We start from the raw sequence: 13,865 nt of genomic DNA, 5'->3' as shown, positions 1-13,865 counted from the left end.
GTTTAAGAACCCCTGTGTTAGAGCAATTAGCTTGAAACCCGTTTGCATGTGCTTAGGTATGTGTGTGTGTGTGTGTGTGTGTGTCACTGATGCTTAGCTTTGCCTTACAATACAACCAAAATCCAGTTTTTCTGCATCTAACAGCTCAAAATTGACATATCTAGAATGAAAGTCATCTGCCACCTCCCCGAAACCCTGTTCTGTGTTCTCTGTCAGTGGTCTACCACCTAACCCCTTAATCACCAAAACATTGACTTCATTCCTTATCCCCTCCTCTACCACCACTGCCCATTAAAAAAAAGAAAAAGAAAAACAAATGAGTTCATTTTTCTAAGTCTTACTGAAATGGTGTTAATTTGCATGGTACTGATTGCTCATGCATCAACCTGGATTGAATTTAGAAGGTATAATTCATTATCATTTTAACAAAGATGCCAAAATTGCCTGACTTAATTTCCAGGGTGATCAGTCTGCTTTATCCCATGACACAGCTCTCAAGGGGGAATGCACATTAAGATTAACAGAAGCAGACATCATAATGAGGCCAGGGAGAAGTTCATTTCTATGTGCTTCATGAGTGCATACCTTTGAGATTAATTTTAAAAAGTTCTCTTCTCAGAGATTACCTTAGAGAGTTCTTCAATGTATTTCTCATCTAATGATTATCATGTCAGGAATTTTAAGAAATGAGCATCCAACTCTCCTACAAAGGTGTGTCTGTAATTCCCTCTCCTTGGACATGTAAGAATTTGAGGCAAAGAGATGTGGACTTGGAGAAGTCTGAAACCAGTTTGCACCCCATCAGGTCAAGATTACCCTTTCCTACACACAAAAAAATATTACAACATGAACATTCTTAGAGATGATCAGTGTTACAATAGAACACTAGTGTGCCAAATGTTGTGTAAGGAAATTTTCAGAAATGATTATTTTTAAGAAAAGTAAACTTACAAATGGTATAATTCATTTAAAGAAATTTAAATTTAAACACCTCTGCTATTCTTAGTAGGATTACAGTTATGGGATAATTCATGCTTTCATTGTGTGGGTTTGAGCCCAAACCTGTCTCCCTAGCTTCAGTTACGATCTATATTTAAATCAACCTTCAGCTCAGGTTTTTCTGCTTTTAACTGCCTACTAGACACTTCAGACAGCTCAAAGTTGACATATCCAGAATGAAATTCATCTGTACCCCCTCAAAACCCTGCTCTGTGTTCTCTATCAGACATCTACCATCCAACCCCTCAGTCACCAAAACATTGAGCTCATTCCTCATCCCCTCCTCTACCAAGTCTGCCAATAAAAAAATGAAATAAATAAAAGAAACAAGCCCTTTTTTTCTGGGTCTTACTGAAAAGGTATTAATTTGTATACAAATGCTCATGTATCAACCTGGAATGAACTTAGAAGGCATACTTCATTATCAACATTAAATAATATATACAGTGCATGGTTGTCTTTACCACAGAGTTGTGGAAACCATGATTTTTGGAATATGACAAATGTTTGGGCAAATCCCAGGTCTTCCATTAACTAGAGATATAATGTTGAGCACATCACTGAATTTATCAACCTCAGATTTCATATCTGTAGAATGAGTGACATCCCTACCTCAGAGTTACTGTGTGTGATAAATAAGGTGACGAATGCAAAGAATTTAACACAAAGCTTTGCACGTGGTGAGTGCTCTATAAGTATTAGCAACTATTTTATATTATTCTAAAAATTTTTACCTTCTCTTTTTAGGTATCTCCATCAGTCCTTTGATAGTATCTTTGTCCATTTCCAGATACAGTTAAATTTAAACAAATCTGTCATCTGACTCCTTTTATCTAATTTGTCTTCAATTTAATTTAACATTTAATTGCATATTGTGCTTTTTTCTAAATTGCTTCAATAATTAAAAAATATCACTGTCATTTCTACTGCTTTCCTACTTTACTTTATTGCAGCAAATTAAGAATAGAATCTTAAGCATTACTATTCTCTTTCTTCTTGTTTTGTTACCAAAGTGTTGTTTCTCTCACTCATTACATTAGTAAATTTTCTCTAAAGATTAAACGTATTCAGATACTGACATATATACTGAGTCATTCCATCTTGAATCACTTTTGTGGAATCATGTTTAAGTTTTCAGCATTTTACTGCGTTTCAGTGAGAGTAGCCACATAAAAGAAAAAAAAATGTATAGAATTATAACATGAAATAGTACTTTGCTCAAATTTTTTTACTCTTACCTAGTACAAAGGTATAAAATAATGTATTACATACATATCTTAAAATGAGCTACTATCTTAAAATATGCTAATATTTATGAGGAGCTACAATATGCATAGCATTATGTTAAGCACTTTAGATTAAGAATTTATTATAATTCTTTTTAAAATATATTTTTTATTTATTTTTAAAAGATACATAGATCACACAAAATGTTATAATAGAAAATATAAGAGGTTCCCATATATCCCAATGTCCACCCCATCTCCACTCCTCCCACATGAACAACCTCTTTCATCAGTGTGGCACATTCATTGCATTTGATGAATAGAGTTTAGAGCACTACAACAACACATGGATTATAGTATTCTGCATCTGTCTGTGCATTCAGGACAACTCCATGTCCTGAAAATGCCCCCATATCATACCTCTTCTACTCTCTCCCTGCCTTTAGCAACTCCCATGGCCACTGTATCCACATTAATGATATAATTTCTTCCATTGCTAGAGTCACAATAATTCTTTAGTAGAATACCAGTAAGTCCACTCTAATCTATATTTTATTCCTCCATCCTGAGGACCCTGGGATGGCAGTGCCCACTCCACTTCTCAATTGAAAGTGGACTTCGATCTCACATGGCTGGTGGATGGAACTCTCATGCCTGCAGTTGTAGACTCTCTCAGTTCCTTGGTGTGGTGGTTGTCCATCCTCATCTCACTGTCAGTTGACCTGAGTAAGTCCAACAAACTAGAGAGTAGGTGCCGCAACACTGCTGAGGCTCAGGGCCCAGCTGGCATATGGACAGCCCAAAGAGTCAAGTCTCCTGGGCATTCACCAACCCCAGCACCAACAACAGGTTTAAAAAAGGAACAGAAGAGACATGTGTAGAGAATTCACATCTAAGTCCAACTCCATCACACTCAGGAGCACAAATTCCAAAGTAAGACCCACTAGTGAGGCACCGAACTCTGGAGCCATCTGCCATGACCACAGGACCTGGGTGTCTCTGTATCCCTCAGGAGCTCCACTACCTGGGGCTGTATCTACTTTGGTTTTCTATGAGATCCTGCTGAGACATGCGTAAGCATGACCTCTCTGATTGACCTCCCAACTCATTTTGAAATCTCAGCCATATAAACTCACTTGTTTTTACCATATTCCCATTTTATTCAAGGTCTTTCTAGTTGCATCACCAGCTAGTTGCATCACCTCAGTGACGAGAACACTTATCCCTGGGAGTCATGTCCCACACTGAGGGGAAGGTAATAAGTTTATATGCTGAGTTTTACTTAGAGAGTGACCACATGAGAGCAACATGGAGGCTCTCAGGAGGTAAGTCTGCAACAATAGGCCAAGTTGAAATTTCAAGTGCAACAGGCTCTTAAGCATACATAATCTTCAGTATCAAGGGCCCATCATTGGACCATCCTTTTTCACTGGTCATTGCCCTTACACTTGGGGGATTGTTGCTGTTTCATTGGGGAATGTGACCAAGGTCCCCAGGGTGGGGACACAACTCAGTTGTTGTGTGAATCTCTTCCCACTGTTTCAATACCCAATGAACATCTGAACAGGTGTATATACCCTATATGCCTGGGTGAACTTCCTCCCTTGCATCCCCCATCAATGACACCCCACATCATTGTTCCTCCCCTGCCATAGTTGAACCCCTCTGTGATCCAAAACTTCTTCCAAAATTTAGCTTAATATACTGTCATATTTTCATTCTTTATTGGTCATTCCAATATTACATGCATGTGATTAGTAATTGAGATATTCCCTCCATATATTTTAGTTCTGCTTTCATTTCTCTCATTTATGTTTGGGAGTTTTCTGGTCTTTCACATATTTATAAAAATTATCATTAAGTTCTTTGTGGGTTTTGATGCTATTGTGATTAATTGTTGTTAACATATAGAAATTATTGCCTTTTTGATATTGTCCCTATATTTTATCATCTTGTTATAAGAGCTTTTTTAGAGAAAAAATAAATGAGAAACAGAATTAGAAAGACTTTATTATAACTTTTGTTTCACCTCTCAGAATGAAGAAAAAGATATATGACCTTATGCTGGCCATATGAGGTTATGCATCTCTGAAGACACATTTTATCAGCTCTAGTAGGTAAACCATTTGACTATCTCAATATGACCTCCAATACTGTTAAAAGATAATTTTCAAAAATTAGTAAAATCATGCTCTCATACAAATATACAATAAATAAGGTTAACGATGTAAGCTAATTATTAATGAGAAAAATAGTAGATATTTGAAGTGGTTCAGATAAGGACTTGACTTGGAGAGATTATGTTCTCTAGCTGACAAATTTTATTTGACTAACAGTGAACTGAGGGAAGCGGACTTGGCCCAGTGGTTAGGGTATCTGTCTACCACATGGGAGGTCCGTGGTTCAAACCCCGGGCCTCCTTGACCCACGTGGACCTGGCCCACGTGCAGTGCTGATGCGTGCAAGGAGTGCCGTGCCACATAGGGGAGCCCCATGCACAAGGAGTGCGCCCCATATGGAGAGCCTCCCAGCACAAAACAAAGTTCAACCTGCCCAGGAATGGCACTGCACACACGGAGAGCTGACACAACAAGATGACACAACAAAAAGAACTCAGATGCCCGTGCTGCTGACAACAACAGAAGAGGACAAAGAAGAACACACAGCAAAATAGACACAGAGAACAGACAACTGGGGTGGGGGGATGGGGAGAGAAATAAATAAATAAATCCTTAAAAAAAAAACAGTGAACTGAAATCATTTGCACAACTATGGATAGAAAACATTTACATTTCTATTAGTTTCCTACAAGTTGCCTTTTATCTCCACATAGTTTTAAGATAACTTAGACAGTGATGAATAAGCTAATATAGAATCAGGTAATATCTGGCAGCACCAGAATTCCTTTGAAATAATATTCAGTAATTTTTTGGCCATTTGAAAATCTTCCACATGAGTAAATTTCCTCAGTATGTCTCCCTAGAGTTTTATCAGTTCTACTCATTTTCCTTTCAAGCAACCAGTGCACCAGTTATTACTTTATTTCCTCTCAATTACACATCCACCCTTCATTGTCTTTATTTGTAACACTGAAACTGGACCCTGTAAACATTTCTCCTTTGCCAGTGGCATAATATTAAACTTGCTGAGTAAAGTGTGCTAAAGAGTCACTGCTGGAGCAAATGGTTTCTCTTCCTGGTTCCAGTGTACTTTCCTCTTTTCTTATTCTTGAGATCAGTTGGCATGAGGTACACCTAGTGGCATTCATTTCACCTATCATGTTTCAAAGGTACCACCCACAGTGAATTCTGTCAGTGCCCCTAGTTAGTTTAGCTAAACTTCGAAAGACCAGCTTCTCTACCTTCCCATTGATATTATCAACACCCTTGTGATTTAATTCATGAGAGTTCTTCCAGCATCCCAGTCACCATCCTAGCAAATTTCACATAGCCCCAGTGGGAAGAGTCTCCAAAGTTCTTCGAGTATCAAGATGGGAGTTTGCTAGGGTGTTTCTTTACCATTCCAGTAGGTGGTTTCTTGTTTCTCTGCCTACGGCACCTCAATAAACTTGTCTGCCATCCAGTAGGCTAAAGCCACATCCTTTCCAATGAGGTGTAAATCTCAGTCCTGTGGTGAGGGATCATTCTTCCTAATTTGTTCCTTCTCTTTGTACTCTGTTTCAGTTCTTGAGGCAGTCACTCTTCCCTTTTTCTACTCTTCCTTTCTTTTTTTAGTGTTCTCTTTATTCCTTAGTACTGAAACCCTTGTTATCAGTTCATATTTTGTTATATCAAACTTTTTCTCTTCAAATCACTGTGTGGTTTCTGCTTCCTGACTGGACTTTGACAAGCTTTTGTTTCATTGATTTTTTTTCTGCCTTTCTTAATTTTTTAAAAATTTAGTTTATCTCTACCCTATGTTTATTGTTTTGTTCATTCTTTATGCTTTAGATTAAGTTTGCTCTGGTTTCTCAAAGAGGTAAAAAATTGAGACATAAGTTTTAGAGTCATCATGTGTAAAAGGTAAATAAAATATGTTTCTAAAGTTATTTAAATTTTTAAAAATCATGATAACTAAGTTTTTGGAGTACCTTAATAAGCCAAATCAGCACTTTGATTTTGTGTCATTTAATCAGTACAATGGCAACACTGCAAGAAAGGTATTACCTTCTATAATTTATAGAGGAAGAAAATAAGTCCCATAAACAGCAACAGAAAAAGATAGTATTTTTAGATAAATTCTTCTGCCTACTTACTAAATGGCCTTATTTCCTTCTTCTTAATGGTAAACGTCTTTTTAAAAATATATTTTTATTATGGAAGTTGTGAACTTACAAAATAATCATGCCATGTGTAGCATTCCCATTCAACAACCCTTCACTAATACATCACACTGCTGTGGAACATTTGTGACAGATTATGAGATAATATCATCAGACTATTTCCACGAATGATGGTCCATAGTCTACATTTAGCATATTTTTTCCATAACTCCCTATTATTAACACAGTACCTCTTTGGTGATGATGCAAGAATATTACAGTATTGCTGTGGACTATAGTCCATAGTTCATATTTATTGTCTTTTTCCCATGCCGCTCCACATTTCCACCTCCTTGCAATAGTGATGTATAACCACTTTACTTCACAGAAAGACATTCTTATATTTGTACTATTAGCCACAATTCTCATCCAACTCTGGGTTCACTGTGTTATTCAGTCCTTAGAGTATTCTATAGCTTTCTTCAATTGACATTTGCATCCTGAGTGTATTCTTTTCAGCCACAGTCCCACTTATAAAGCCAGCTGCTACTCACTGTAATGTGTTACCATCAACTCTGTCCATTTCCAGACTTTTACCACATCCAGTTAAATAAAACTTCTACATATATTAAGCATCAGTACTCCTTCACAGCCCTCCTTTTATCTCATAATAAACTATACTCAAGGTTGTAACTCCATGCCTTAATTCTTCATATTTAGTTCATATTAATGAGACCATGCAATATTTGTCCTTTTGTTTCTGGCTTATTTCACTTAACATAATGTCTTCAAGATTCATATTATCATTTGTTTCCCACTTTCATTTCTTCTTACCACAGCATAGTATTCTAAGTATGTTCCACATTTTGCTTATCCATTTCTTGTTTATTGGGTACTTGGGTTGTTTCCATCCTTTGGCAATTGTGAATAATGCTTCTATGACTATCAGTGTGCAGATGTCTGTTCCAGTAAAGGTTCTGTTCTTCTGGATAAATTCCTACTAGAAGAATTGCTGGATCATATGGCAGTCCTATATTTAGCTTCCTGAGGACCTGCCAAACTCTTCCACCCATGCAGCACCATTTTACAATCCCACCAACATTGAAGGGGTATTCCTATGCTTATACATCCTCTCTAGCAGTTACTGTTTTTTGTTTTTTTTTTTAATAATGGCTATTCTGTGTGGTGTGAGAAATAAATCTTATTATCATTTTGAAACAGCATTCCCCTAATAGGTAGTCATATTGAACATTTTCTCATATGCTTTTTTGTCATTTGTATTTCCTCTTTAGAGTAATGTCTATTTAAGTCTTTTGCCTAGATTTTAATTTTAATTGGATTGTTTGCTCTTTTGTTGTTTTTTTTTATCTCTTTATATAGCATGGAAATCAAGCCCTTAATGGATATGTAGTTTCCAAATAGTTTCTCCCATTTGATGAAGCCTTTTGAATTACAAATATGTTTAAGTTTGAGGAAGTCCCATTTATCCATATTTTCTTTCATTGCTTATGCTTGCAGTGTAAGGTTTAAGAATGCATCACCTACTAATGGGTCTTGAAGATGTTTTCCTACATTTTCTTGTAGGAGTTTCATGGTTCTAGCTTTTATATTTAGGTTTTTGATTCATTTTCAATTAATTTTTGTATAAGGTGTGAGGTAGAGGTCCTCTTTTTTTTTTTGGCTATGGACATCCTGTTCTCCCAGCACCATTTGTTGAATAGACTTTTTCCCTGTTGGGCAAATTTGACAGGCTTATCAAAATCACATGATTATAGATGTGAGTGTCTCTTCCTGAACCATCAATTCAGTTCCATTGGACTATATGTCTGTCTTTATGCCAGCACCATGCTGTTTTTACTACTGTAGCTAGGTAATATGATTTAAAGTCCAAAAGTGAAAGTCGTCCAACTCCACTTTTCTTCTGTAAGATGTTTCTGCTATTTGGGGCCCCTTATCCTTCCAAGTAAATTTGATATCGTTTTTCACTTGTTCAAAAATTGCTGGTGGAATTATTATTGGGATGGCATTGAATCTTCATATAAATTTGGATAGAATTGACATCTTGTTGATATTTTGTTTTCCAAGCCATGAGCACAGAATATTCTTCCAATTATTTAAGTCTTTTTAAAATTTCATTTAGCAATGCATTGTAGCTTTCTGAATACAAGTGCTTTACATCCTTGGTTAAGTTTATTCCTAAATATTTGATTCTTTTTCTTGCTATTATAAATTAATCTTTTCCTGATTTCCTCCTCAGATTACACATTACTAGTGTATACCAACACCACTGATTGTTGCATATCAAGCTTATATCCTGCCACTCTACTGAAATCATTTCTTAGCTCTAGCAGCTTTGTTGTAGATATTTCAGGACTTACTAGTTATAAGATCATATCATCTGTGAATAGTGAAAGTTTTAGTTTTCTGATTTGGATGGCCTTTATTTCTTTTTCTTGTCTGATTACTCTAGCTAGATCTTCTAGCAATATATTAAAAACAGTGGGATGGTGTATATCCTTGTCTTGTCCCTGATCTCAGCAGGAATCGTTTTAGTCTTTCAACATTGAGCACAATGTTAGTTGTGGATTTTTCATGTATGGCCTTCATCATGTTCAGAAAATTAACTTCATTCCTACCTTTTGTAGTATTTCTATCAAGATATTTCTATCAAGAAAGGATGCTGTATTTTGTCAAATGCCTTTTCTGCACCAATCAATAGGATCATGTGATTTTTTTATCCTATATTTATTAATGTGGTGTATTATGTGGATTGATTTTCTTATGTTGAACCACCCTTGAACCACCTTTGCATGCCTGTTATAAAACCCATTTGATCATGATGAATAATTCCTTTAATGTGTTATTGGATTTGATTACCAATCATTTTTTAAAGGATTTTTTGCATCAGAATTCTTTAGGGAAATGGGTCTATAATTTTCTTCCTTTTTTTTTTAGGTATTGGGGGGCCAGGACCCCATATGTGGGAAGCCAGCACTCAACCACTGAGCCACATCAGCTCCCCTGAGTTGTTTTTCTATTTGTTTTGCTTGTTGTTTGTTTTTGTTTTTTTATTTTGGAGGCACTGAGAACCAAACCCTGGACCTCCCATTTGGAAAGCAGGTACTCAACTGCTTGAGCCACATCTCTCACTTGTAATTTTCTTTTTTCATAACATCTCATTCTGGCTTTGGTATTAGGGATGACAGAGGCTTCAAAGAATGAGTTTAGTAGTTTTCCTTCTTCTTCAAACTTCTGGATGATGTTGGGTAAGATTGGTATTAAATATTCTCTGAATGCTTGGTATAACTCACCTATGAAACCTGGTCTTAGGCTTTCATTTTGGGGGGTTGTTTGTTGACTGTTTCAATCTCTTTACTTGTGATTGTTTTGTCAAGATCTTCTATTTCTTCCATGGTCAGTGTAGGTTGCGTGTATTTTCTTAGAAATTTTTCCATTTCATCCTTATTGTCTAGTTTGTTTGCATACACTTGTTCATAGTTTCCTTCTATGATTTCTTTCAATTCTTTGAGGTCAGGAGTAATGTCCCCATTTTCATCTTTGATTATATTTATTTTCATCTTCTTTTTGTCTTTATCAATCTAGCAAAGGATTTATCAATTTTGTTAATCGTGGAGAACCAACTTTTGGTTTTGTTAATTTTCTCTGCTTTTTTTTTTTATCAATTTCATTTATTTCTCCTCTGGTCTTTGCAATTTCAATCCTTCTACTTGCAGTGGGAATAGTTCACTCTTCTTTTTGTTTTTCCTGCAACTGTGTAGTTAGGCCATTGGTTTGAGCTCTTTCTTCTTTTTTAATGTAAGCATTGAGAGCTATAAATTTCCCTCTCAGCCCTGCATTCACTGCATCCCAAGTTCTGATACGTTGTGTTCTCATTTTCATTAGTGTCAAAATATTTATTGACATCTCTTGCAATTTCTTCTTTGACCACCTGATTATTTAAGACTCTGTTGTTTAAACTCCATATATTTGTGAATTTTCCATTTTTTCACATATTGTTGATTTGCAACTTTATTCCATTCTGATTAGAGAAATTGCTTTGTGTAATTTCAATTTTGTTCAATTTATTGAGGTCTGCTTTATGACCCAAAATATGATCTATCCTGGGGAAAGATTCATGAGTGCTTGAGAAGAATGTATATCCTGCTGTTTTGGGTTCAAGTTCTTTATATGTCTAATAGGTTTAGTACATCTATCATATTATTCAAGCTCTCTGTTTCTTTGTTCATCCTCTGCCCATATGTTCTATCCAGTGCTCAGAGTGGTGTATTGCAGTCTCCAATTATTATTGTAGAGATATTTTCGGGGCATCTTGGTTAGGTGCATATACTTTTATGATTGCTATTTCTTCCTGGTGAATTGCCCCTTTTATTAATATATAATGTCCTTCCTTGCATAATAACAATTTTGCTTTTAAAACCTATTTCATCTATATAAGCATAGCTACTTCAGGATTTTTTGTGGTTACTGCATGTGTGAAATATTTTTTTCAAAGTTCCTACTTTCAAACTATTGGTATCCTTGGGTCTAAGGTGAATCTCTTGTAGAAAACATATAGATGGGTCCAATTTTCTTATCCATCCCAACAGTCTGTGTCTTTTGACTGGGGAGTTTAAGCCATTAAACATTCAATGTATAGCTGTAAAGGCATTTCTTATTTCACCAATTTTTCCCTTTGGGTTTTATCTGTCATATTTTATTTTCATCACTTTTTTGATAATTTTAGTTGCTTTTTCTGATATAATCTTTATCTCTAGACTCTTTTCCAATCCTCTCTCTCCTGTCTTTTCAGGCTGTAGCCCTCCCTTTAGTACTTCCTGCAAAGTTGGTCTCTTGGTTACAATCTCTCAGTTTCTCTTTATCTGTGAATATTCTAAACTCACCCTCATTTTTGAAAGTTAATCCTGTCAGATATAATGCAGTATCTTAAATATGTCATACCACTGCCTTCTTGCCTCCATGATTTCTGATAAGAAATTGGCACTTTGTCTTATGGGGTATCCCTTGCATGTTATGCATCACTTTTCTCTTGCTGATCTCAGAATTCTCCCTGTCTTTTACTTTTGACATTCTGATTAGTATGTGCCTCAAAGTTGGTCTATTTGTGTATATTTGTATAAGAGTATGTTGTGTTTCTTGCACATGGATATCTATGCCCTTAAATAAGATTGGGAAATTTTCTACCATTATTTCTTCAAATATTCCTTCTGCCCCTTTTCTTTTCCTTTTCCTTTGGTGACACCCATCACACATATGTTTGCACAATACTTGCTGTCATTTAGTTTCCTGAGACCCTGTTCAATATCTTCCATTCTTTTCTTCATCTGTCCTTTTGTATGCTTGCTTTCAGAGGCCAAATCTTCAAGGTCACTGATTCTTTCCTCAACCTTCTTTAATCTATGCCTTCCGTGTATTTTTTTCTTTTTCTTTTATTATTATCTTTCTTTTTAAAAAGATACATAGATCACACAAAATGCTACATTAAAAAATATAAGAGGTTCCCATATCCACCACTCCCCACACCCCCCACTCTTCCTCCACCGACAACTTCTTTCATTAGTGTGGTACATTCATTGCATTTGATGAGTACATTTTGGAGCATTGTTACACAGCATGGATTATAGTCTGTTTTAATTTACACTCTCTTCCAGTCCATTCAGTGGGTTATGGCAGAATATATAATGTCTTTTATCTGTCCCTGCAGTATCATTGAAGACAATTCAAAGTTCTGAAAATTCCCCAATATCACACCTCTTTTTTCCTCTCCCTGCCTTCAGAAACTCCCATGGCAACTGTCTCCACATCAATGATAAAAATTTCTTCCATTGCTAGAGTCACAATAATTCTACAGTAGAATACCAGTAAGTCCATTCTAATCCATATTTAATTCCTTCCATCCCAAGGATCCTGGGATGGTGTTGTCCACTCCACCTCTAAATCAAGAGGGGGCTTAGATCCCACATGGCTGATGGATGGCATTCTCCTGCTTGCAGTTGTAGACTCTCTTGGTTCCCTGATGTGGTGTTGACCATCTATTTATTGTGCCTTTCATTCCCATAAGATCTCTTTTTTTCTATATATGCTTTCAAATTCTTCTTTGTACTCAACCAGTTTCTTTTTACTATCCTTATTCTCTTTAGCTGCTCCTTGAATTTTATTGAGGAAATTTGTTTGAACATCTGTGATTAGTTAATTCAACTCCTTTATGACTTCTTGAGCCTTTACTTGTTCCTTTCATATTCCTGTTTCTTGGTGTGGATTGTAATTTTTTGTTGGTGTCTTGGCACCTGGCTTACTAGATATATTTACTCAGGGTGAAGTTTCTCTCTTTAGATGAGGGTGTTCATGCCCTTTCTCCCTTGTTGATTGTATAGTAGTAGCCAAGCATGTAGTTTCTACTGTAAACTGTTAAGGCTGAAGCTGCCTGCATTGCCCCAGGAACCAATGAAACTTCTCCCAGTTTTCTCCCCTGCCAAGGGTAATGACAGAGCTGTAGCAATGTGTAATAATCCAAGTCATGGAGGCTAAGACCATTTGTAGTTGCCCAGAGAAACTGATGAAGTTTCATGTCCCTTCCTCCCCTGCTTTGAGTGGGGATGGAGCTGCATGAATGGGCAAAAATCTATGCCGTGTGAGTCCAAACTGAACAAAGTTGCCCAGATAGACTGACATAGCACCAGCTACCCTCCTTCCCTGCCAGGGGTGGGGATGGAACCTAGGGTAGGGCTGCAATTTGATCTGGATGGAGAGCAGCCAGTGATTTTTAATCAGCCCTTCTTCCCTTCAGCCTGGGATGGAGTTAAAATGGTGGTTACCAGTCTCTTTCTGACTTGGACAGGTTCAAACTTTAGCTGTTCTAAGGATTATACTTCAGTCAGCCAAATTTACTAATGAGTAGCTGATGTTGGTGACCAACTGCCTCTTCCTCTCCTGTTTTTGGGAAATGGAGCTTCCAACTCCACCCATGGAATAGCTCCTGAGGCAGCTTGTGCAACCGGTGGAGGATGAGCACCAACCTCTGTGGTGTGGAGTGTTCTACTCATGAATCCTCAATGCAGATGGGCAGTTTCCCCTTCTATTCTTTCAAGGATGTTGGTCTCCTTGAAAGTTGATGATTCTTAACTGCCCCATAGGATAATCTGATTCCTGGAGCTCCTTACTCTTGCCTCTCCCCTGACTGAGTTGTTGTTGTTGTTGTTGTTGTTTTTAATGTCAGGAGATGTAGCAGTTTGATATAATTGATGAATTCCAAAAAGAAATATTGGATAATGCTTGTAATCTGATCTGTACCTGGGCATGATTGAGTTATGATTAGGACATTGAATTCCCACCCCTTGGTGGGCAGGGACTCACAGATAAAA

The 13,865-nt window shown here is 36.7% G+C and overlaps 1 non-coding gene across 1 annotated transcript; it reads left to right on the top strand.

Annotated features, from left to right (window-relative positions):
* The first annotated feature begins 698 nt into the window (after positions 1-698).
* LOC111766760 (small nucleolar RNA SNORA38) lies at positions 699-830 on the top strand. The gene has a single exon (XR_002798726.1). It is a non-coding gene; the product is annotated as a small nucleolar RNA SNORA38 (small nucleolar RNA).
* The last annotated feature ends 13,035 nt before the right edge of the window (positions 831-13,865 follow it).

This window comes from Dasypus novemcinctus, chromosome 27 (assembly GCF_030445035.2).
Source record: "Dasypus novemcinctus isolate mDasNov1 chromosome 27, mDasNov1.1.hap2, whole genome shotgun sequence".
Lineage (NCBI taxonomy): Eukaryota > Metazoa > Chordata > Mammalia > Cingulata > Dasypodidae > Dasypus > Dasypus novemcinctus.
This window is presented reverse-complemented; position numbering and strand designations above follow the sequence as displayed.